This window comes from Carcharhinus amblyrhynchos, chromosome 4 (genome assembly GCF_965287045.1).
Source record: "Carcharhinus amblyrhynchos chromosome 4, sCarAmb.v2.hapA, whole genome shotgun sequence".
NCBI classification, from domain to species: Eukaryota; Metazoa; Chordata; class Chondrichthyes; order Carcharhiniformes; family Carcharhinidae; genus Carcharhinus; species Carcharhinus amblyrhynchos.
Genome location: NC_137327.1, coordinates 79,854,141 through 79,879,001, shown reverse-complemented (window position 1 = coordinate 79,879,001; position 24,861 = coordinate 79,854,141). Strand labels below are relative to the sequence as shown.

Genomic DNA, 24,861 nt, shown 5'->3' with positions numbered 1-24,861 from the left:
CAGTTAGCAGATGGTTAGCGCATGAGTCAGACTGTACTTATTTCTGTACAGTAAACAGCCTTTCATAGTTTTATCTCAAACTATGCCATCCATATTGTAGCTGGGGTAGTGCGGTGGCACAGTGGTTAGCACTGCTGCTTCACAGTGCCAGGGACCCGGGTTCAATTTCCAGTTTGGATCTCTGTCTGTGTAGAGTTTGCATGTTCTCACCGTGTCTGTGTGGGTATCCTCTGAGTGCTCCGGTTTCCTCCGACAATTCGAAAGACATGCTGATTAGATGCCGGCACCGGATTGTGGTGACTAGGGGAATTTACTTAGATCTAATAACTCAAAACTGAGCGTTCATGAGGAACTATAGGCCACCAGCAGCAGCAGAATTGTATACAATTAAAATCTGTAATGTAATGGACTGGCTTTTCCTTCACTCTACTATTCCTATCAAACCAGGAGGTCAAACTCGTTTCAACAAAGAGTGCAGAAGGACATTTCAGGAGTTCAGTGAGGTGAACAGGCACCGGATTGTGGTGACTAGGGAAATTTCACCATAATTTCATTGCAGTGTTAACGTAAGCCTTACTTGTGACTAATAAAAAATCTTTGTTTTATCTTTTTACGTGTATGACAAGTTGGGTCGATTGCTCCCAAGTCGCAGTTGGCATGTTCGATGGAAGGCATGGCGGGTGACTCAGCAATTGGTTTCACTTTGAATTTACAGGGAGATCGTTTGCTGGTGCCCACCATGGTGGGTCAGAAAAAACATTAGGGACTGGCTAAACCCCCATACCAGATTCTCCAAGATGCTGGTGGAAAACATGCCAGTGTGGAACACGCTTGAAACAACATGGCGTGCAGAAGGCAGGACTCTTCTGAACGATGCTTGCAACTATCTCTGGAGTATAGGATGGAGGTCAACGGGTACATCTGCAGGTGGACTTTCCAGATTTGATGTTTTGGAGGGGATCCATCTTCCAGCCTCAAAATTTCCTGGAGATCTATCTCCATTTTAAGGGGGTCCATTTTCTTTCTTCAATAGTGATGTTGGGCGCATTTTCAATATGGCATCTGGACACAACAGTTGAACACATGCCATCCAGGCCTTTCCTGCCATTGAATATGAAGTAAAACACCTAGGTGTATAATTAATGAAGTCAAAGTCAGAAGATTTGGAATGTTTTTTCCATCAGTCTCTGCAATAGGAAACAGTCCAGGCTGGATTTCCTGGCTACATTTGCCCCCAAGACTGGAAAATCTCACCCAAGATCAACAGACCTTTGCATAATCCTGTCTCACCTGCTACGATTTCCAAGGCGGGTGCGATGGCAAAATTCCGTCTTCCATGTTCCCAATTCCGGCATGGCACTTACTCTCAAATTGGGAAAATTTTGCCCGTTGAGCCTAAATGCTGTGTAATTCAGTGAGTGTTTGATAAATTCTCTAGTTTTTAAATTTGGCATATCAAATAATCTAATATTGAAAGTTTCCCTTGTTTCCCATTGACTAGAATTGAACACAGTACGCAACATACAATCTGAGCAGAACATTGTACACTCGATCATGACGTTTTCTCAATTGATTTGGATAATTTCATCATGTATTCGAGATGTTGAATGTTGTTCTATATCTATTTGACATGGTGGGCATTGAGGTTATTGAGATTCCTACAAATATTCACCTTCAAAGCTACACATGCATTATATAAATTGTTCATATTTCCTTCCTAAAGGTGATATATTTGAATGCATGAAATGCCACCTGTCATTGTTCTTTCATATAATTTAGACAATTTTGTAATTTCACAAATAGTTTCTTCAATTCCTCTGTCACTCCTACTTTAAAATCACATGCACATTTTTTTCTCTCATTACAATTCAGAATCCAGTTCGTTGATACAGATTAGAAACAGTAGTGATTCATTGAGCCAGCCAGCGTACTGCCAAAATGCTTCGCCAGTCCATCCTGACATTATCCCTTGACAAGTTTGAACCTTTCCACCACCATCTCAAGTCTTACATTGGAACAGAACAATTATTGTATTAAAATACCAGAGATAGGAGCTTCACATAAGCACATATAACCATGTGTCCAGTCTCAGAAAAGCAACATCTATTGTAGCAGTGTGACATTTTTCCATTCCCTGGACTGACCATCTGTGGGTTTTCTGAATGAGACTATTGGTTTAGGACAACCTTCCTCTGTACACGTTTCCTGATTTCACTATTCCAAAAAACATTCAATAATCTTCTTCCTTTGTGCCCAATTGGTGGCAATTTTAAGCTCTGGGCACATTTCCACTAGTACTGCATTGTCAATGTCCAACAGATGTTATATAGGACCATTACAGTTGGTAGATAGTGGAGGGTTTCATCCGATCATCCTAGATTAGACTGAACACAGGTGCGTGAAGTGAATGGCCAGTGTCTGATCCACAGCATCACCCTGTTCCCCTTTACCATTTATGCATTGCTTCTAATCAAAAGGACTGAGCTGAGTTCTGCTTCAAATGGTAGCAGTTGATATCACATTTTATATTATAACAAAGAGCTTGTTAGAGCAAAGCCTGGGAATGAATTCAGGAATATAAAATGGGGCAACTGTTCATTTTGGAGTATTCAACGATTTTAAATTTGCCATGTGTTAAGTCTTTGGGTCTTTTCCAAAGAGACAGAGAGGCAGCAATTAGTCCACATTTAACTTTATATTTTGTGCATAATCAGTAATGGACAAATAAATACAAATGAGTTGCTTCATTAACCAGCACTAGGGAAGCATTGAGGACACTGTGCTAATGTGTTTTTTAATAAATTAAGAATGTTATAAATAAATCATCAGCTACGTAGGCTTCTTGCAGCAAACAATGGCTTATCTTCCATTTACAGTTTTTTTTAGAAATTCTAGATCGGCACTCAAAGAATTTAATTGTTTTAGTTACAGATTTTGAATGCTCAGCATACTGCTATATAATCCTTTGGCTGCTTTATTCATTCTATAATCCTACTGGAATTGTACTGCTCGAAAATGGACCTGCATAGGAGGTGATAACAGCTTCTTCTGATTTGTGTTGGTGAACAAACTGCTGAATGCAAGGTACTGTCTTCAAAGTGAAGCTTTCTTTTCACTGAAAGTATTTCCTTAATCAGACGTAGTTGCATTCTCGGGATTTCAATGAAAAGAGAAAGCAGTTTTCAAATGTTGGTATTGCCCAGCCTTTTCTCTCTGCATTGAGAGGCTAATAACAATTGTTGTAACATTGAGTGTTGAGGCCAGGGCGTGCTGTTTAATAAAGTCAAGGGGAGGGCAATAAAGAAGGAGGGCTGTGTAAGGAGTGGAGGGAAGGATGAGGGTTCATGATAGCAGGAAGTGGGGCGAGAAGTTGGATGAAGAAAATAAACAATGGAAGACAGAAGAAAGATGGAGGGGAAGGAAGTTGGATCCTGACAAGGCTGCATGAAAAACTCACAAACATGGGAGTTGAAGGAAATCATATCATTTGCAGGAAACAGAAGCATAAATGTTCCAGATGCAGTGGGTAATGGTGCAAGTGGGGCATGGGTGCCTTGCAGGTGATAAGCTCTGGGGATAGTGGTTGAAATGAGGAAGACTTCTTCTCGAGGCTGCTAGCCTTTTCCTTCTGGGTTGCTGGCATCCTGCACAGTCTGGCGAAGATAGGTGGGCTGGGAAAGTGATATGAGTGCGCTGGACTGACATTTAAACATGACACCGGGACCTTCAATCCTGTCAATTGAGGGCAGTGCGCAGGCGAATCAGCTGCCAGCCCGCCAGTCAACTCAGAAGGGAACTAGCCTGTACATAATTAATGAGGCTCCGAGTGCAGAATCCAGTGTAAAATATCATCATTCTGGTTAGCGGGAAAGGTGCCAACAGAGCCACTGCACTTTGTCTCAAAATGTGAGAATCCTGCCCAGCATCTTAAGGTTCTTTCACATTCTTCTGTCCTTTACTTACCCTGCTGTGATAATCTTCTGGATCAGATTCAGTTCCTAATATTCCTATTAAGCAGTTTATAGGCCATTGCTGCCTTAATTTTCTTTTGCAGCAGGAGTATCTGCCACATCCTTCATATTTACCACCCTCGGATGTTGACAGGCCTGTTTGTGTGATTGCCATTGTTTTATCTTTTATGTTATGGGTTTCTTTATTTAAGAAACCAGCATTTTGGATGGATTGGTTCACCTTCGCCTCATTTGATTACTGCAGCACTTCTCCCTTTTCCAGATGCTGTGTCTGCCATTCACACTGGATGGACTGAATGCAAATTGTGGCTTATACTGAATCCAATATTTATAAGTGGCGGGTTGAGGGGGGAGGGTGGTGTTGGTGGGGGGTTTATATGTTTAAAATCCTTGACTTACCAGATGAATGATCTGAAACACAAAGTGATTGGATGTGGGTGACATGCTTTTCATTATACTTATTATAATAACGGGCCTGTTGCCATGGCAATGGTTGTGTAATACATGACAATGTCCGACCTTGTGGCATCAACTTGAATAATGCTCTCGACCTGAAAATTGCCATGCAGTCTTTTGCCCAGATAGAAGGAAAAGATAATGGTGCAGGCAATGTCAAAATATGTGACGGGTGCTCTCTCGTCCGCAGACAGGTAACATGGTCGATGGAATAAGTCACATGCCTGTCGAAAGCAGCCAAAGAATGAATTTTGAATTTGAATTTGAAGAAAAGAAAGTTTGAACCTGCCACATAAGCATTTCCTTTTGCTTTCACCGTGAGTATCATCAAGGGCAGCAGCCGGATTTGTATTTTATTCCGCGGAAATGCATGAATAAAATTGCGAAGCGTTCAAGAAGGGAATGTTATAATACTTGAATCGATAGCTACATCCAAAGAAACATATTCAGCGACCAGAAATACTACCGATTTTTCATGTTGTAATTGTAAATTCAGTGTGTTTTACATTGAACTGCTCTAGTTTCTTCCTGGAAAGTATTAATTTTAAAACTAACTGGGATAACTCACAACATCAATAACAAGATGTAATTTACTCAGTTAACATCCAGATCTAACAAGATCCAATATTGCTACAGTGCACTGAAAGCTTTGAAGCCAAATTAGCCTGCTAAAAATAAACTGCTGGAGTTTACCACTTCACTTTCACCTCATGATTTTCCTCCCATTTACCATAATCAGAAGGAAGTGTGGGTTAGTACAGTACAGCAACAAGCCCTTCAGTCCTCCCAGCACATGCCAATCACGATGCTCTAACCAAACTGAAAAAAGTCTTCTGCCTTTACTTGGATCATCTTTCTCTATTCCCTCCCTATTCATTTATCCACCCAGATGCCTCTTAAATGGCGCTATAGTGCCTGCTTCCATCACCTCCTCCGGCACCCACCACTCTCTGCATGAAAAACTTCCCCTGCACATCTCCCTTAAACATTCCCCCCCTCATTTTAAACCTGTTCCCCCTTGTAATTGACACTTTCACCCAGGGAAAAAGTCTCTGATTGTCCACCCTGTCAATGCCGATCATAATTTTGTTGACCTCTATCAGATTTCCCCTCAGTCTCTGTCTTTTCAATGATAACAATCCTAGTTTATGCAACCTCTCCTCATTGTCAAACCCCTCGAGACCAGGCAATGAGGACAGAAGTTTAATAAATCAGCCAATGACCTCCTTACTAATCTGAAGGCAATTTACAAGCATAGATTGGTGTGGGTGGTGTGGGCAGAATTGCAGGGCAAAACCCATAAGTCAACTGTGCAAGTCAGGGGAGGCAATGGTCTTGTAGTGTTATCACTAATCCAGAAACCTGGCTAATGTTCTAGATTTAAATCTTGCCAGATGGTGGAATTTGAATTCAATAAAAAATATCTGGAGTCAACAATCTACTGATGACCATGAAACCATTGTCAATTGTCGGAAAAACCTGTCTGGTTCTCTAATATGTTTCAAGGAAGGAAATCTGCCATCCTTATCTGGTCTGGCCTACCTGTGACTCCAGACCCACAGCAATGGTGGTTGACTCTCAACTGCCCTTTAAATTGGCTTAGACAAGGAAAAATAGGGATGGGTAATAAATACTGGCCAGCCAGTGACCCCATGTCCTATGAATGAATATAAAAAAAGGAAAAATTTTACAAATTAATTTAGACATTTGTGTTTTACACCTGATTGGCACCAAACCTGCATGATGAAATCTCAGCTGATGTAAAGGAAGAGTACAACAATTGAAATTGGAGATGTTCAGGGTGAATGATAGACACAGAGCAATTGCACATGGAGGATGACAAGGGGGATCATCACTAAACTTCGGGTAAGGAGAACATAGAGGAAAACAAGAGAAGGCAAAAATGAAGATGGAGAACCCATTGCTGGACTAATTGATTGCATGTCAAAGTGACATGGTAGTACAGTGGTTACAGTGCTGCCTCACAGTGCTAGGGACCCAGGTTCGATTCCTGGCTTGGGTCAATGTCTGCGTGGAGTTTGCACATTCTCCCTGTGTCTGCGTGGGTTTCCCCTGAATGCTCAGGTTTTCTCCCACAGTCCGTAAATTGGCTCTCAGTGTACTCGAACAGGCACCAGAGTGTGACGACTAGGGGGTTTTCACAGTAACTTCATTGCAATGTTAATGTAAGCCTACTTGTGACACTAATAAATAAACTTAAAACTTTAAGCAATGCTGTCAAGAATGCTTTATTACTGCAGTATAAAACATACGAAATGAAATCATGCAATATATTCCACTATCAGGACTATTCCTACCCCTTTATTAAACAGCCGTTATAGTTCATTCACCAATTACAATTGGCCCAGTCAATCTCGTCATCTGTTAACTTCCATCATGAAACAGGTGAAAGAATGAGATCCCTACCCTTACTGTTGACACACTTTTATACTGCACTTTCTGAGTGCTGGCTGAGGAGATGGTGGATGGTGAATAGAAATAGACAAATGGAACCGCCTCCCAAAGCAACTCAGTTCTCACCTGTTGCACCTTACACAGCTGACACGCTGCCTGCCGATGATCAAATCTGCCCTGCAGAAGTACAGTTGTAACTATCTTTGATGAGGCCATCAAGCACTCCAAACTCAACAAGTGCAGGACAAAAGTGTCTCAACAATAAGGGTAGGGATCTATACTGACTGTTTGGATCTCTTCTGACACTACATCAGATTCACTACATCAAAGTGGTAAAGTTCAAGAAATTATAATCCATCAAGAGTTTGCAAGTGGTAGCTTGATAAAATGTTTTGTTGCTAAATTTATTTATTTTTGTCATGCATCATTACATTCATTGATTTGCACTATTTCCCAAGAGCCAACTCACTCTTTCATCTGTTTCATGATGAAGTTAATAGATGACGAGATTGACTGGGCCAATTGTAATCGATGAATAAACTATAATGGAATGTTTAATAAAGGGGTAGGAATAGTCCTGATGGTGAAATGTATTGGATGATTTCATTTTGTATGTTTTATATTGCAATAATAAAGCATTATTGACAACATTGTTTAAAGTTTTAAGTTTATTTATTCGTGTCACAAGTAGGCTTACATTAACATTGCAATGAAGTTACTGTGAAAATCCCCTAGTTGTCACACTCTGGTGCCTGTTCAAGTACACTGAGAGCCAATTTACCTAACTGGCATGTCTTTCAGACTGTGGGAGGAAACCTGAGCACCCAGAGGAAACCCATGCAGACACAGGGAGAACGTGCAAACTTCACACAGACAGTGACCCAAGCCAGAAATTGAACCTGGGTCCCTGGCACTGTAAGGCAGCAGTGCTAACCACTGTGCCACCATGTCAGCCTGGCATGCAACCAGTTGGTCCAGCAATGGGTTCTCCATCGTCATTTTTGCTTCCTCTTGTTTTCCTCTATGTTCTCCTTACTCGAAGTTTAGTGATGATCCCCCTCGTCATCCTCCATGTATTGTGCAATGTTATGCAGAGCAAAGTATTTGGCTATTATTCTATACACTCTGGCTTAGTGTCTTATCTCGGCATTGTAAGCGTATCTTCAACATTCTGATAGATTTTTCAATGACAAACCTTGCGTGCATGTGATTCTTGTTGTCGTGCTCCCTTTCATTGCTGGAGTTCCTCACAACAATTGTAAAACATGTTTGAAGGCAGTGCCACTTATTCTTTACAAGCCAGTCTTGAGCCTGTTCCCTGGAATGAAAAGTCATGGGTTGTTGGGCTTCTGCAGTATTAGTTCATTCCGACAACTCCCAGCCAATCTGGCATTGACCTGCATGAGCCTTTTGTGGTGCACATAAGCTATACATGAATAGATAAATATCTCTTGTAGTTTCTACAACCTGCTGATTGTAGGTTGTATTGACTCTTTTTTGTGCTGCGTGCTGTTTCCTGGAATGAAAAGGTGGTGCTCAGAATGCGTATTTAGTCAATAGTGCCATGAACCTGTGGGAATTCAGCCAGGGAGATAAACCTGAGTGCCTGTTCGTTCCTACTTACTGTCATTAGAGGGGTAAAGGAAAATCTACATAATTTTCAGCTCATATCCATAAGTGTCTCCCTATACATTAATGTGCAGCCTGGAAGCTGATATGCCACTTTAAAAGTGAAGAAATTGAGAGCAGTGCTTATTTATGTCTTGTGCCTTGGAGATGAGGACAGAAATTCCCATTGACCAGAAACTCAACTGAACTTGCCAAATAAACACAATGCCTACAAGAGCAGATCAGAGGCTAGGAATACTGCGGCAACTAACTCACCTCCTGAATCCCCAAAGCGTAGCCACCAACTACAAGGCACAAGTCAACAGTGTGATGGAATACTCCCCACTTGGCTGGATGAGTACAGCTCCAACAATACTCAAGAGGCTTAACACCATCCAGGACAAAGCAGCCCACTTGATTGACATCACATCCAGAAATATCCGCTCCCTCCATTACTGAGGCTCAGTAGCAGCAGTGTGCAATATTTACAAGATGCACTGCAAAAATTCACCAAAGATCTTTAAATAGTACTTTTCAATCCCACACCACTTCCATCTAGAAGGACAAGGGCAGCAGATTCAAGGGAATACCACCACCTGCAAGTTCCCTTCAAAGCCACTCAACATCCTGACTTGGAAATATATCGCCTTTTCTTTGCAGTTGTTGGGTCAAAACTCTGGAATCCCCTCCCTAATGGCATTGTGGATTAACCCACATCACATGGACTGCAGCGATTCAAGAAGGTGGCTCACAACCACCTTCCCAAGGGCAACTAGGGTTGCGCAATAAATGTTGGCCTAGCCAGCGACACCCATGTCCCACAAATGAATGATATGAAAATACTCTTACCAGATTCTATGTGTGAATGTATTGTCATTACAGAAGCTTTTTTTTATGTCTGCTTTCTCATATGTACTATTTGCTTGCAGTTGTTAATTTTTTGAAACCACACCAGCCTCAACTAACAGCACGGCACAGAGAAGAGTCAATTGTCAGACATAATCAAACACCAAACAACTGAATGACTACAACAGCAGTCACTTCTACAGGCACTGGTAATGTGATCCATTGAGAATAGCAGGCTGCAGACAACTATCGTCACTCGATACGGCAGCTTTGACCTGTGCACAAACTTCCCTTGTGTGAGTTCCTGGAAATTGAGCTCAATCTGTAAGTCCTGTGATATGGGTAATGCTACCTGTGATCTTAGCCTAGCTCTGGTGTATCTCTTTGCTCTGCATCGCCTTCTCCTGCTCCTCCCTCCTGTCATCATTGCTGATGTGGATATGCCGGCGTTGGACTGGGGTAAACACAGTAAAAAGTCTGACAACACCAGGTTTTAGTCTAACCGATTTATTTGATAGTAAACTCACAAGCTTTCGGGTTAGCCAGAACTCTCCATTCACCTGACGAAGGGGCTAACCCGAAAGCTTGTGAGTTTACTATCAAATAAATCGGTTGGACTAAAACCTGGTGTTGTCAGACTTTTTACTCATTGCTGATCCCATGAAACCTATTGTTGTCACAATGGGTGGTAATGGCCTTTCTCTTTAGACTACTATCAATCAAGCCAACATGCCTTCCACCTTGATCTTCGGTTTAAAGTCTCCAAGATTAAAAATATCCATGTAGTACTCTCTGCCAGACATTTGTCAGAGGAAACTGAGGCACGTCCTGCAATAAGTGAGCTTTTATTTCAGTAAGGCAATGACAAGTTTAAATACCCACTTTTTTGATTTGATTTGATTTATTATTATCACATGGATTAGGATACAGTGAAAAGCATTGTTTCTTGCACGCTATACAGACAAATCATTCCTTTGAGAGAGTACACGGGGAGAAAGAAAGGAGAGGGTTCAGAATATGACATTGCCAAATTTGCAAGAGATTGAAATAGAACATTATTAGAGAGTTTAAAAGAGTTAGAGTACAGTTTTAAAAACATAGAATGAAAGTAAAAGATAGAATTAGAAGGTTTACTGGGAACAGCTTGCAAGAAGTTGCCTCGCTCTGATGCCGTTGTGATAATTTTATAATTTGATAATGATAACCTGAACTGCGACTCAAACTCTCCTCCATTTCCCTGGTCAGTTTCCTAAGCATCAAAAAACCCATGCTACACACCTTTGATACAGAACTAAGTTAAGTTTATAAAATTTAATATTGTCACATGTAGACTGCAATGAATTTACTGTGAAAATCCCCTATTTGCCACACTCTGGTGCCTGTTTGGGTTAACTGTGGGAGAATTTATCATGGCCAATGTTCTTAACCAGCGTGTTTTTCGAACTGTGGGGCGAAGCCAGAGCACCCGGAGAAAACCCATGCATACACGGGGAGAACATGCAGACAATGCACAGATCATAACCCGAGCGGGAAACTGAAACCGGGTCTCTGGCGCTGTGAGGCAGCAGTGCTAACCACTGTGCCACCCTATGTGCTACCCTAAAACTGCTTAGCAAAAAATTCATTAACAGCCCTTCAGGTAATTGATTTTGCTAGTAACTACTGGTCCATGAATTAATAGATTGCTTTGGCTGGCCAGGCTGGAATATATAGGAAACACAATAGGACTTTGACTTTGCTGCAATATGGCCTCCACTGAGATTGTCATTCCTGAGACGCTGCACAGATTCATAAAGTAACATTTTGACTGCCGGCATTAGTTGTATTTTGTATTGAATCTTGGGTTGGGATAAACATGAGGCATTTTGAAAATTAGATAAAGAATTTCACATTAGAACATTCCTAGAAGTTCACCCAGCAACCAGCAGGTTGAAGAGATAAACCTCTAGCCCATTCTGAATTGCAATGTTATCACGTTTCAAGTTCAAGTTCTTCTGTGATGGGATCATTTTGTCTCTGATTGCAATGATCTGCCAGAAGATAATCAATGCTGCTGGCAGAACAATCTCCCACAGGCAGCCTAAAAGAAAACCACAATTGCTTACAGTGTGCTGACCAAGCTTTATCCTCTTATAAATTTTGCTTTGTGACTTAAACAAGATAAATATTTATTTTTTATAATATTGGACTTTATTAAATGCCCAGAAACTACTCTTTAAAAGACCAACATGTGTTCAATTTAAGAGATTTAAAAGTTATAATTTGCAAAAGTACTTTGTGGCCCCAGGCTAGTATTTATAATATAATCCAACACACTGCATTTAAATTGCAGGGATTAGTGTGTTGCCAGTGAAGATCAAAGACTTCATTGAATTAAGCACAAACAGACAGGGCTTGATGAGTGATTTAAAACTCAGAATACTCTATGGCTTTTCATTTGTGCTATTAAAACAGCCTGGGAATAAATGAAGTTGTAAGCATCACTGGATTTGGTTGTATGGAAGTCAAAGGTGCTTTGAGTTTGGCAGGCTGCAACTTCAGTCACTTCATACAGCCCACATGTCTAAGTTTATTTATTAGTGTTAGAAGTAGGCTTACATTAACAATGTGATGAAGTTACAGTGAAACTCCCCTAGTCACCACACTCTGGTGCCTGTTTGGATACCCTGAGGGAGAATCTAGCATGGCCAATGCACCTAAACAGCATGCCTTTTGGACTGTAAGAGGAAACTGGAGCCTCTGGAGGAAGTCCATGCAGACGTTGGGAGAACATGCAGACTCTGCGCAGACAGTGACCTAATTGAACCTGGGGCCTTGGCACTGTGAGGCAACAATGCTAACCAATGTGCCACCATATGAGTTAACATGTAGTGATTCTTGCTGGGAAGGGTACACAGATGGCCAGTTTCTGTATGCACTAGACACATCAGAATTAGTGTTGTCATGATGTCACACAGCCCTACTGGCTGATGTCATAGAATTACAGAATCATAGAAACCCTACAGTACAGAGAGAGGCCATTTGGCCCATCGAGTCTGCACCAACCACAATCCCACCCAGGCCCTACCCCCATATCCCTACATACTTTACCCACCAATCCCTCTAACCTACACATCTCAGGACACTAAGGGGCAATTTAATCATGGCCAATCAACCTAACCTGCACATCTTTGATGTGACGCTAACCTGGACCACGTTCCTAATTGCTTGTCAATCACCAAAAGAAATAAATATTCAACAGTAACAGCAAAGCAGCATTAATGTTACTTAAAGGGTCGAATTTAGGATAAGGTCATTTGGACTAACTTTTGCTTTTGTAAAGTCCCTGGATGTACTTTGGGTGTTTTTTGGAGGTGTTGCAGTACAGTTCTGCATTTGGCTACGAGTGTTGCTGCAGAGAGGACTTGGCGATCTGTCCCCACAAAGGCAGTATCAGGTTTGATGACTGTAGTTACATTGTCTCTGGGTCTGCAGGATGAGAGGAAGATGAATCAGAGGTCACAGAGAGATGAAGCTCTATGCAATGTCCTTGGTCACTTGACTCCTTCATGCTCCTTGATAGTGAGAAGAGGGTATCTAGCAGTCCCACCTGCAACAAACATCTCATAGTGCCCTTTGGCATTGGCTGCATGTTGTCCCATCACAGTCACATTATCAGCAGCTTGATTATTATGCCAGATGCAGGATCCTCTTTTTGTGGCAGAGTGGTTAGCACTGCTGCCTCACAGCGCCAGGGAGCCGAGTTCAATTCTGGCCTTTGGTCATTGTCTGTGCAGAATCTGCCCTTTCCCCCTGTGTCTGTGCTCCGGTTTCCTCTCGCACTCCAAAGATGTGCAGGTTAGGTTGATTGGCCATGCTAAATTTCCCTTAATGTCAAGGAGATGAGCAGGGAAATATAGGGGGTAATGGGGATAGGGCCTGGGTGGGATTGTTGTTTATGTTGGCAACATCTTGGTAAAATACTTGGATCTGTCTGTGGAGAATGAGAAAGCTTTGCTATTCTAGCTAGGTTGGTGCTGATCTCCACAGACACCTGCAAGAAGATTTCCTGCCTGATGGGCCAACTGGACATGTTTCAACAGTGGCTGTGAAGGTTGGCACTGCCTTAACTTTGTGTATCTAAGGGATATTTTAGTGTTAGGAACCTTCAAGTCCCTCAAGAGGATCAATAATGCCCTGTCTGTCAAAACAATCAAACCATCATCTACACTGTGGACACAAAAGTAATAGATTGCTGGGACTTGCAGAAGCATTGGTTTCCCTCATGTGCAGCAGGTCAGAACCAACTGAGATAGCAGAAGACCTGCTTGGAGCTCCCATTAATAGGAAGAGGGTTATACTCATTAATGTGCACCACTATATGATCACCACTAAAACGTAATGCAAGCTTGTGCAACATTTCCAAGCAGCTTTCATGCTATCATGCTATAAGGCAGCACAGTGGTTAACATTGCTACCTCACAGCACCAGGGACCTGGGTTCAATTCCCGGCTTGGGTCACTGTCCGTGTGGAGTCTGAATGTTCCTCCGAGTGCTCCGGCTTAGACCCCCAATCCGAAAGGCGTGCTGGTTGGGTGCACTGGCCATGCTAAATTTTCTCCCAGTGTATCCAAACAGGCATCAGAGTGTGGCCATTAGGGGATTTTCACAGTAATTTAGTTGCGGTGTTAATGCAAGCTACTTGTGATACTAATAAATAAACTTTGAAACTTTGCATCTAACATCAGTCAACTAACAATTTGACCCTTCTCTGAATGTTAGAAGGTGGCTGGTTGTGGATACCTGCTAACAAGACCTCCAGAAAATGACGAACTGTTCTGGAGATAACCTAGAGAACAGATAGGAAACTCTTCAATCTATGCTACCTTCAGTCCAAAACCAAAGCTTTTCCAAACCCAGTCACTGAGCTTCAGTATGACACATGCATGCATGCTTGTCCAAACATATGTGTGTGCATGCTTATTGTCAACTTCTCCTAAGGCCACACTTGGAATACTGTGTACAGTTCTGGTCACCTTATTATACAAAGGATATTATTAAACTAGAAAGAGTACAGAAAAGATTTACTAGGATGCTACCAGGACTTGATGGCTTGAGTTATAAGAAGAGGCTGGATAGGCTGGGACTTTTTTCTCTGGAGCGTAGGAGGCTTACGGGTGATCTTATAGAGGTCTACAAAACAATGAGGGACACAGATCAGCTAACTAGTGAATATCTTTTCCTAAAAGTAGCGTAGTCTAAAACTAGAGGGCATAGGTTTAAGGTGAGAGGGGAGAGATACAGAAGGGTCCAGAGGGGTAATTTTTTCACACAGAGGGTGGTGAGAGTCTGGAACAAACTGCCAGAGGTAGTAGTAAAGGCGGATACAATTGTGTCTTTTAAAAAGCATTTAGACAGTTACATGGGTAAGATGGGTATAGTGGGATACGGGCCAAACGCGAACTTTTGGGTCTTGCTCAGTGGTTAAAAAAAAGGGTGGCATGGACAAGTTGGGCCGAAGGGTCTGTTCCATGCTGTAAACCTCTATGACTCTAAATAAGAAAATGGGCCTTTCGCAGAACACGTGAGAAATTGTTTTCTCTTCTACTCAATTCAGCTCAACATCTCTTCTCATTAAGCAAGATCAACAGGAAAATTTTGGATCATTTTCTATTTCTTCGGTGCTTCCTCTTGATGAGGACAGACATAGACAACAAAATTCATCTTGCCTCCAATATGCAAACTCAGTTTTCAGTTGGCAGAGGAAAAGAGCATTTACAGACCAAGATCTCAAACCTGAGACTGAGGTCAAGATTTATTGGGCAGCAGTCACCCCAGTGCTTCCCCATGCTTCAAAGACTTGGATAACACACAGCAAGCACTTCTACGAACTGGAGAATTACTGCCAGTGGTTGCTTTGCAAGATCCTTCAAATCTGCTGACAAGTAAGACAAGTGCAGCATTCTTGCCAAAGCCAACGCACCCAGCAATGAGGCTCTAATCACTCAAAACCAGTAGCTTGGATGGAGCATGCCATTTGTATCTCTAACAACAGACTACTGAGGCAACTGCTCTACTCAAAACTTTGCTGTAACAGACAACTCCTCGGATGACAACCAAAATGGCTTAATGACTCATAGCATCCCTGAAAATGTCAAACAGGCACGCTGGTTTGTGATGAGCCAAGATGGAGACAGTTTAATTGGAAAGGCAGCAAACGCTTAATGATTTCATCTGGAACACACAGATAAACAAAGTGAAGGTATCAGAGAAAGTGCACACACCTATGAACAAACCTACAAACAACTCATTTAGCCAATCCTTCTCGAGTTACCTGCCCTGTAGTGGACTGATCAGCCATCACATTCTCATCAAACTAGTGTAGAGGCAATTCATCCTTGATTCTGGGGGACTGTTTAAGGAGAAGATCCCCGGAGAAATATTTTCCTCAGCATCATTTTTGTTGAGAATAGCCTGGAGGAAAAGGAGAAGGGACAAGATTCAACGTGGCACTGACTTGGCTATAATCACATTCAACTCTCTCCATGTTTCTATATTGAGCTTGGTCTGTTGTCTAATTACCCATGCCTCTAGCCTTTGTCTGTGAAGTCAATCAGTTCCTGCAGTCTTTTACATGTAGTTCTTGATTGTAACATCCTTCAAATTCAGAAAGAAGTAAGACTCTGCCTGATGGCATATTTGGCTCAACCATTTTACAGGTTAAAGGATGAGAAGTCACAAAGATGACAGATGATCATGCCCTCCTAGCGATATAACCTATTCCAGATGATACAAGTAGTTGCAGAGGAGAGACAAAATGTGTTGGAAAATTATTCTTTCCATGATTTGAGTTTGAATCTGCCACAGATAAGAAAGCCACATCTATTCTAATGGCTGTTAACATTTCTAAGACATGAAATAAGTTCTGTTCTGAAAATCTATAAGTAGATTTATGTGTAAATAGAGTCAGAGTATTACACAAGTGCAGCATAGATGGCTTAATAATTGGTTTGAATCACATCATTAGAATATTGCTGTGAGATTTGGATGTCGTATTCAAGGAGTCTTCATATGTGCGTACTGTCCCTCTTATTTTCACAGCATGCTCTGTTCCTTCCAGGCAAGTGTGATGAGATTGCGGATTCTTGTCAAGAGTGGCTGTCCACTGTATTTTAATACTCCATCTGCACCACAGGCCTTGTGGCTTTTTAGCTATTGGATTGCCTTTATGACCTCCGAGCAAGCTGGGGATGTGCTATGATGGTGGCAGGTAGTGTGTTACGGTACAGTGTCAAGGGTACATGGATCAAAGGCTTCATCTTGGTTGAGGAGATCCTCAAACTGCTCTCTCTAGCAGGTGTTGACTGCCTCTCTGGCCCTGATTTTACCAACACTCCTACCCCGAAATTGCAGAATGGCATTCTCCGTTGGCCTTGGGCGCGATCTTCTGAGCCCTGGGTGGGCGTGCCGGTAAAATTCCAGCCCCTGTCTTTGATAAGTGCCTCTCCATTTTTGGTTCTCAGTAGGGTGGGCACCTGGCTACTTGGATAATAGATGGTTTTAATTGGACTGAAGCAGCCACGCATGTCATGGTTTTTGGTGAGTTGCTTAGTCTCTTGCGCTCTTTCGACTCTATTTATTTTTAGGACACAAGTTCTTTGTTACACCTTCAGTTGTCTGTAGACTTGTTTCCTCTCACTCGAGTTTTGGTGGAACTATCAATTCAGGAATGCTTTGAGTTTGAGGTCTAGGACATTACCAAGGTGCTAAATGGAATAAATTTCAGACAACTCAAACAACTCAAGACTGAGCAACTATGAGGCGCTGTGGGCCATCAGCAGCAGCAGAATTATATTCAGTTCCAGGATGTCACTGCAGCAGTTTCTTAGGGTAGTGTCCTCGGCCCAACCACCTTCAGCTGCTTTATCAATGACCTTCATTCCATTATAAGGTCAGAAATAGGGATGTTTGCTGCTGACTGCACAATCTTAAGCACCATTCATGACTCCTCAAATACTGAAGCAGTCCATGCCCAATTGCAGCAAGACCTGGACAATATCCAGGTTTGGGCCGACAAGTGGCAAGTAACATTTGTGCTACACAAGGCAATGAACATCTGCAACAAGAGACAATCTAACCATCACTCCTTAACATTCAATGCCATCACCATCACTGAAGCCCACACTATCGACCAGAAACTGAACTAGATTAGTCAGACACTGTGCCTACAAGACCAGATCAGAAGCTAGGAACACTGCAGCAAGTAACTCATTTCCTGACTCCCCCAAGCCTGTTCACAATCTACAAGGCACGTCAGGAGTGTGAGGAATACTCACTATTTGTTGGGATGAGTGCAGCTCCAGCAACACTCAAAAAGCTTCACACCATCCAACACAAAGCAGCTCGCTTGATTGGTATTGAATCCACAAACATTTACTCCCTCCACCACCAATGCACAGGAGCAGCAGTGTCTGTCATGTACAAGATGCACTGCAGGAACTCACCAATGTTCCTTAGGTGGTTCCTTACAAATCGATAAAACAATCATAGAAACATAGAAAAACTACAGCACTAACAGGCCCTTTGGCCCACAAGTTGCATCGAACATGTCCCTACCTGCTAGGCTTACCTATAACCCTCAATCTCACTAAGTTCCATGTATTTATCCAAAAGTCTCTTAAAAGACCTTATTGAATCTGTCTCCACCACCGCCAGCGGCAGCCGATTCCACACACCCACCAGCCTCTGAGTGAAAAACTTACTCCTGACATCTCCAATGTACCTACCCCACAGCACCCTAAACCAGTGTCCTCTTGTGGCAACCATTTCAGCCCTGGGAAAGAAACCTCTGAAAATCCACTCGATCAATACCTCCCATCATCTTATACACCTCTATCAGGTCACCCTTCATCCTTCGTCTCTCCAAGGAGAAAAGACCAAGCTCTCTCAACCTATCCTCATAAGGCATGCCACCCAATCCAGGTGACATCCTCGTAAATCTCCTCTGCACCCTTTCAATGGCTTCCACATCCTTGCTGTAACGAGGCAGCCAGAAGTGAGCATAGTACTCCAAGTGGGGTTTGACCAGGGTCTTAGACAGCTGCAGCATTTTCTCCCAACTCTTAAACTCAATTCCTTGATTGATGAAGGCCAGTACACCATAAGCCTTCTTAACCACATCCTCTGCCTGCGAAGCTGCTATGAGCGTTCTATGAACCCGGACCCTAAGATCTTTCTGATCTTCCACACTGCCCTTAATATTATATTCTGTCATTCTATTTGACCTGCCAAAATGAATCACCGCACACTTATCTGAGTTGAACTCCATCTGCCACTTCTTCGCCCAGTCTTGCATCCTATCAATGTCTCGCTGCAACTTCTGACATCCCTCCACACCATCCATTACACCTCCAGCCTTTGTGTCATCAGCAAACTTACCAACCCATCCCTCCACTTCCTCATCTGGGTCATTTATAAAAATCACAAAGAGCAAGTGTCCCAGAACAGATCCCTGGGGCACTCCACTGGCGACCGACCTCCATGCAGAAGAAAACCCAACTACAACCACTCTTTGTCTTTTGTGGGCAAGCCAATTCTGAATCCAGAAAGCAATGTCCCCTTGGATCCCATGTCCCCTCACTTTCTCAATGCTCCTTGCATGGGGCACATTATCAAACATCTTGCTAAAGTCCATATAAACTACATCTACTGCTCTTCCTTTGTCAATGTATTTAGACACATTCTCAAAAAATTCAATCAGGCTTGTAAGGCATGATTTGCCTTTGACAAAGTTGTGCTGACTATTCTTGATCATACTACACCTCTCCAAATGTTCATAAATCCTGCCTCTCAGGATCTTCTCCATCAACTTACCAACCACTGAGGTTAGACCCACCGGTCTACAATTTTCTGGGCTATCTCTTCTCTCTTTCTTGAATAAAGGAACCACATTCGCAATCCTCGAATCCTCTGGAACCTTTCCCATCTCTATTGATGATGCAAAGATCATCGCCAGAGGCTCTGCAATCTCTTCCCTCGCCTCCCACAGTAACCTGGGGTACATCCCGCCTGGTCCCAGTGATTTATCTAACTTGATGCTTTTCAAAAGCTCCAACACATCCTCCTTCTTAATGTCTACACGCTCAAACTTTTCAGTCCACTGCAAGTCTGCACTAAAACCACCAAGATCCTTTTCCACTGTGAATACTGAAGTAAAGTATTCATTGAGCACCTCTGCTATTTCTACCGGTTCTATACAAAGTTTTCCACTTTCATAATTGATAGGTCCTATTCCTTCATGTCTTATCCTCTTGCTCTTCACATACTTGTAGAATGCCTTGGGGTTCTCCTTAATCTTGCCTGCCAAAGCCTTCTCATGACCCCTTCTGGCTCTCCTAATTCCCTTCTTAAGTTCCTTCCTACTAGCCGTATACTTTTCTAGATCTCTAACATTACCTAGCTCTCTGAACCTTTTGTGAGCTTTTCATTTCTTCTTGACTAAATTCATTACAGCTTTCATGCGCCACAGTTCCTGTAACCTACCATAACTTCCCTGTCTCATTGGAACATTGCTGTGCAGAACTCCAGACAAATATTCCTTGAAAATTTGCCACATTTCTTCTGTATATTTTCCTGGGAAAACCTCTTTCCAATTTATGCCTCTAATTTCCTGCCTGATAACCTCATAATTCCCCTTACTCCAATTAAACACTTTCCTAGCTTGTCTGATCCTATCTCTCTCCAATGCTAATGTAAAGGAGATAGAGTTATGATCACTATCTCCAAAATGCTCTCCCACTGAGAGATCTGACACCTGACCAGGTTCATTTCCCAATACCAAATCAAATACAGCCTCTCCTCTTGTAGGCTTATCCACATACTGTATCAGGAAACCCTCCTGAACACAGCTAACAAATTTCTCCCCATCTAAACCCCTTACCCTAGGGAGATTCCAATTGATGTTTGGGAAATTAAAATCTCCCATCACGACAACTTTGTTATTATTACATCTTTCCAGGATCTGTTTCCCTATCTGCTCCTCAACAACCCTGTTACTATTGGGCGGCCCGTAGAAAACACTCAGTAAAGTTAATGACCCCTTCCTGTTCCGAACCTCCACCCACAGAGGCTCCGTAGATAATCCCTCCATGGCGTCCATCTTTTCTACAGCCTTGACACTATCTCTAATCAACAGTGCCACTCCCCCACCTCTTTATCCTTCCTCCCGGTTCCTTCTGAAACATCTAAAACCCGTCACTTGAAGTATCCACTTCTGTCCTTGAGCCATCCAAGTCTCTGTAATGGTCACTACATCACATTTCCAAGTAGTGATCCACGGTCTAAGCTCATCCACTTTGTTCACAATGCTCCTTGCGTTAATAATTGTTTGATAGAGCAGACGCAGCACGGTTTCGTTAAGGGGAAGTCGTGTCTGACAAATTTATTGGAGTTCTATGAGGATGTGTCTAGGGCGGTGGATAGAGGGGAACCGGTAGATGTGGTGTTTCTTGATTTTCAGAAGGCGTTTGATAAGGTACCTCACAAGAGGTTGTTACAGAAGGTTAGGGGGCATGGAGTTGGGGGTAGGGTGTTAGCGTGGATAGGGGATTGGCTGTCAAATAGGAGGCAGAGAGTGGGGGTCAATGGGTGCTATTCGGATTGGCGGTTGGTGACTAGTGGAGTGCCCCAGGGATCGGTGCTGGGGCCTCAGCTATTTACCACTTACATAGATGATCTGGAGGAGGGAACCGAGTGTAAGGTGTCGAAGTTTGCTGATGACACAAAGATTGGTGGAACGGCAAATTGTGCGGAGGGTGTGGAAAGTCTGCAGAGGGATCTAGATAGGCTGAGCGAATGGGCGAGGAACTGGCAAATGGAATTTAATGTTGGCAAGTGCGAGGTTGTCCACTTTGGTAGGAATAATGGCAGGAAGGACTACTACTTACAGGGCGAAAAGCTTCAGCATGCTACGGTGCAGAGGGACCTGGGGGTCCTTGTGCATGAGTCGCAAAAACACAGCCTGCAGGTGCAGCAGCTGGTCAGGAAGGCGAATGGGATGCTGGCCTTCATAGCGAGAGGGATTAAATATAAAAGTAGGGAGGTCTTGCTGCAACTGTACAGGGCACTGGTGAGGCCGCAGCTGGAGTACTGTGTGCAGTTTTGGTCACCGCACTTGCGCAAGGGTATTTTAGCCTTGAAGGAAGTGCAGACGAGGTTCACTAGGCTGATACCGGAGTTGAGGGGGTTGAGCTATGAGGAGAGGCTGAATAAACTAGGCTTGTACTTGTTAGAGTTTAGAAGAATGAGGGGAGATTTCATTGACATGTACAAGATGATGAATGGGATGGATAGGATAGAGGTGGAGAGGCTCTTCCCGCTCAGAAAGGACAGGAGGACTAGAGGGCACAGCCTCAAGATAAGGAGGGGGGAGGGGGGCAGTTTAGAACGGAGTTGAGGAGGAACTTCTTCACTCAAAGGGTGGTGAATCTCTGGAATTCTCTGCCTGTTGAAGTGGTGGAGGCTCCCTCGCTAAATATTTTTAAGACGCGGGTAGATAGGTTTTTGGTAGGCAAGTAAATTAAGGGTTATGGGGAGAAGGCGGGAAAGTGGAACTGAGCCACTTCAGATCAGCCATGATCTTATTGAAGGGCTAGATGGCCTACTCCTGCTCCTATTTCTTATGTTCTTATGTTCTTAAATAGACACATCGCAAACCTTCGGTCTGAGCACTCCCCTTCTCTGTCACCTGCCTATTCTCCCTTTCACACTGTCAACAAGTTCTCCCTATTTGTGAGCTAACATCCTCTCTCCCTGTCACTTCATTTTGATTCCCAGCCCCCAACCATTCTAGTTTAAACTCTCCCCAGTAGCCTTAACAAACCTCCCTGCCAGCATATTGGTCCCCCAGGGATTCAAGTGCAATCCATCTTTTTTGTACAAGTCACACCTGCCCCAAAAGAGGTCCCAATGATCAGAAACCTGAATCCCTGTCCCCTGCTCCAATCCCTCAGCTACATACCCCGGATCCCAGCACCAGGGAGGCAAACTTCCATTTGAGTTTCTTGACTGCCTCCACAAAATCGCCTGTCCAACCCCCTCACTGTAGAGTCCCCTATGACTACTGCCTTCCTCCTCCTTTCTCTACCCTTCTGAGCTCCAGGGCTGGACTCCAAGCCGGAGGCATGGCGACTGCTGCTTCCACCAAGTAGGCTGTCCCCCCAACAGTACTCAAACAGGAGTACTTATTGTCAAGGGGCACACCCACTGGGGTACTCTCTAGTACCTGACCTTTCCCTTCTTGACCGTGACCTACTTGCCTGCCTCCCGTGGCCCCGGTGTGACCACCTGCCTGTAACTCCCACCCATCACCTCCTCATTTTCCCTGACCAGATGAAGGTCATCGAGCTGCAGGTCCAGCTCCCTAATGCAGTCCCTTAGGAGCTGCAGCTTGATGCACCCAGGCAGATATGGACGTCTGGGAGGCCAGGAGGCTACAGGACCTCCTACATCCTACACTGAGAACAACAAACTGGCCTCACACTCATAATTCCCCTTTTCTTCAACTTCCACAGGAAAAGAAACTAGGAATTAAACCTACCCTGCCTCGCCCATTTTCACCTAAGCCCGTTGAGCCAAAGCTGTTCAGCTCTTACTCTGCTACCTGCTCACTCCGCTGCTCGCTACTGACGTTGCCCACTCTACAGTGCAGCCCGCTTTTTAAACCTCGTGCACTAACAAACCCTTCCCAGGTCACCCCTCGGCCTACTTCCACTTTACCCTTAAAAAACTTGGAAAAAAAAAGAGAAACCCCGAGAAAAACTGAGAAAAAGAGTCAATCGCTTACCCTTCGTACTCCCGCCACCAGTCGCTCCCCTCTGCTTGCTTTGACGAACAATGAGAACGATTTCTCAGGTAAGTAGCTTTTATATATGGGGAAAAGAAAAGAAACCCTCCCCAGGTCACCCCACAGCCTACTTCCGCTTTACCATCATCTTGAAGAACAAGGGCAGCGGACACATGGAAACACCACCATTTGGAAGTAACCCTCCAAGTTACTCACCATTTTTCACTGAAACAATATCATGCTTCCTTAGGTGTTGCTGGGTCAAAAATCCTGGAACTTCCTCCCTAACACCACTGCGGGTGTGCCTACACCACATGGGTTGCAGCAGTTCACCACTTTCACATGCAAAATTAGAGATGGGCAATGAATTCTGGCCTAGCCAGCAAAACCTGCACCCTTAAATGAGTTTTCTAAAAATAAATGCATCCCGTTTGATGCCCATTCTATAATCATCGTAAATAATAGATGACGCAGAAGTGTTTATGAGTTGAATTTGAAACTCATCTTCTAAAAGATGAAATGCATTGTGTATGCATCTTTTCAATGGTGTTCTTCTTTAATGGCCCAATTATACAACACAATAGGAGCAGTCAAATGCTATACTGAGATAATTTAGGTAATACTTTCACCTGAATTTTTTCAGTATTGAATGAACTCAGTGGCATCACTTAAATGTTATCATCAAAGTGAAACAAATATGTTAGGAAAAACTTTAGTCAAATGTTTAACCAGAGTAATCTTTATTTCATACCTTTTCGGAGATTTTGACATAATCCTTCATTTGCACAGAGAGGACTCTTAAAAATCAGCAGGGTTTATTATTTCTCAACCAGCAACATGTGAAATCAAATCTTTTCTGAAAAACAAAATCAGTGGAAGCATTTTACTTTAGACTTACCCCCAACTAATCTCACCTTAAAAATAACTATCCTTTTTACTGCAGAGCTGGTTATTGTCTGCATACTGCTGGCAGTTGCGATAATACATTGTAATTCTTAAAAGTACAACATACTCTATCTGAAATTGTAATCTTATTCACCACAGGCAGTGCAGATGATCAGCTTTTCCAGCTATAAACAGAAATATCCCACATTTCCTTTAAAGCTGCAGCATCCTGTTTATTTACCACATGATGGGTTCAGTTTTAAGGTCTAAGTAAATGTCTTGTTGACACTATCTTTAAAAATAACTCAGTGTCTCAAATGTATCAGCAGAGGGTTACCTTTTAAAGCAGTTACCTTTTAATTTCTAATGTTGGTGGATCTGATGATAATTCAGGCATCCTGATTTTCGGAGGCGGTGAGTGGACAGCAACTCATGGTGACCCAGGGGTTCCTAATCGCTGGCAGAAGGTTCCACGATTGTTCAAGGGATGTCCTGATTGTGTGAGTAGTGGATGGTTGGCAGGTGGGGTTAATGGCAGTTGAAAGTCAGAAGGGGGAAGGAGAATTCGGGTGAGTTTGCACACTAACTTATTTAGTCTGGAGGAAGTATTCCTGTTTCTTCCAACACAAGAGTATTGTCATAAAGGTATTTACTGTATAAATTTAGCATGTGGCACATTGGTTAGCACTGTTGCCTCAAAGCTCCAAGGATTTGGGTTTGATTCCCAGCTTGGGTCACTGTTCGTGCAGAACACACACCTTCTCCCCATGTCTGCGTGGGTTTCCTCCCATACTGTGAAAGATGTGCAGGTTAGGTGCATTGGCCATGCTAAATTCTCCCTTCGGCTACCCGAACAGG

General features: G+C 43.1%; 1 long non-coding RNA gene across 1 annotated transcript in view; it reads right to left on the bottom strand.

Annotated features, from left to right (window-relative positions):
- Positions 1 to 12,553: 12,553 nt before the first annotated feature.
- The window catches only part of LOC145342651 (uncharacterized), a 112,894-nt gene continuing 100,586 nt past the window's right edge, over positions 12,554 to 24,861 (bottom strand). The window contains exons 2-4 of the long non-coding RNA XR_013886585.1: positions 23,870 to 23,974; positions 15,610 to 15,749; positions 12,554 to 12,764 (exon numbers count right to left, since the gene is read on the bottom strand). This is a non-coding gene — a long non-coding RNA (uncharacterized LOC145342651). The remainder of the gene's footprint in view (positions 12,765 to 15,609; positions 15,750 to 23,869; positions 23,975 to 24,861) is intronic.